We start from the raw sequence: 1700 nt of genomic DNA, 5'->3' as shown, positions 1-1700 counted from the left end.
ACAAAACAAGTACAAGTAAAATAACCATAAATAAAAAATGTCTCTCATACTTCAGGCAGTACTTTGATTCCACTTTTTTTTTGGATTAAATGGTGAATGGGTCAACGAGGATGTCTGCATCTTCGTCCCCACGTCCTTTAATTCAGGGGTGTCATCACAGACTGGATTCCCTTCATCTTCCTCTCCCACTCTACTCTATCATGATGTTATCTACCCATCAACTCACTAACTTCACATGTTTCCACATCTGCAACGGACATCATAGGTTCTGCGCTCAATGTGGACGTGCTGTCAGAGCCCAGCACCCACAGGATCCCCTTGTCAAATTCTGTCAAGTGAGGACATTTGTGAAATTTTGTGATGATCCACAGGGACAAAAATTCAGCAAAACTATTTCTGCTTGTTCCAGTTGAGCTCAGATTACAAATTTGTTTATCACCTTTTTTGAGAAAGCTGTGCAGTTTTTTGCAGATTTCAGCCGAACCGCTTAAAAGCAGATCAGTTGGCCAAAGCAAATTCTGCACTGCAAGATCTCAAATGGGAATCCAGCAAAGAGCAGGCCCACGTGACCGATTATAGCACCCAATCTTAATAATAACCAGAACATTATTTCATTATAGATGAATGCCAGCGCGTGAATGATAACCGTTCATAGGAATGTAAACACAGACCACTTTCTGCACTGGCTCATCTTCATCAGAGACGTGAAGGTAACCCCGCGCTTACAGCAAAGCACGTTACATAACACTTTGTCTCCAACTTTAATCATTTCAAATCAACGTGTGCGTGCGCTGGCGAGGCCGCGCGCAGCTCATGACCGAGGCTGCAGGCCATATAGGGACCGCACTGGCGGAATGTGCAGCTGTCATGGCTCGCTATTGGATTACTGTGGGAATTCCCTACGTCATTTTTCATTTCATGCATCTCTTTGCACAAGACGCATGCATGAAGCATGAAACCAAAATCGATCGATTATCACCGATGTGCAAAACCCAAAACAGCAGCAGCGGCAGCAGGACACGCGATACGCATAAATAAGACGACGCTGCGGTTGTTTAATGACACATTCAGCTGCTTAGAGCATCATCATCATCATCATCACCACCATCATCACCATCACTGCTGTAATACATAAACACCCATGCGGGCACACTGGGTGGCAGAGCTTACCTTTGGCGCAGAGGTGCGGGTAGAAGACAGCGGTGTGCGGAGGAGGACAGCGCCGCCACCAACACCTGCTCAGCGGTTCCTGCGCGGGGATATCACGGTTTAGGTCGTTATCCCTGCAGTCCAAATGAGACAGGACGGGCGGGGTGCCGCCTTAGGGCCCCCCCCCTACCCCTCCCCGCCCTCTCAGATCCCGAGCCTCGGCAGTTTTGGGCTCGCAGTCACGTATCGAGGCGGTATATCCCTCTGAAAAGCTGCGTCGCTGCAGAGACACCTCGGCCCTCTCCGGAGGTGTGTGCGCAGAAACTCCACCGGCACCTCCCTGCAGCCTGTCCGCGCAGGAGGCTCCTGCTGCGGGCGGGGGTGGCGGGCTTCTGCCGTGCAGCTCCTTGTTATTCTCTATCTCATCCCTGGTCTCCCTCTCTGCATCGGTGCTGCAGTCAGAGCCGACGTCCTCCCACCGCCAGCCCCGGTGGATGCACAAACCGGACTGGGCAGAGCATGTAACCGCTGGCAGTAGGCTGGCTGCCTAC

The 1700-nt window shown here is 50.9% G+C and overlaps 1 protein-coding gene across 1 annotated transcript in view; it reads right to left on the bottom strand.

Annotated features, from left to right (window-relative positions):
• hecw2a (HECT, C2 and WW domain containing E3 ubiquitin protein ligase 2a) overlaps positions 1 to 1700 on the bottom strand; it is a gene marked incomplete at its 5' end in the record, with an annotated part of 59751 nt that extends 58051 nt beyond the window's left edge. Inside the window, 1 exon segment of the mRNA XM_032529650.1 lies at positions 1171 to 1700.

This window comes from Etheostoma spectabile, chromosome 11 (assembly GCF_008692095.1).
Source record: "Etheostoma spectabile isolate EspeVRDwgs_2016 chromosome 11, UIUC_Espe_1.0, whole genome shotgun sequence".
Lineage (NCBI taxonomy): Eukaryota > Metazoa > Chordata > Actinopteri > Perciformes > Percidae > Etheostoma > Etheostoma spectabile.
The sequence above is the reverse complement of the archived record's forward strand: the minus strand, read 5'-3'. Positions and strand labels throughout refer to the sequence as shown.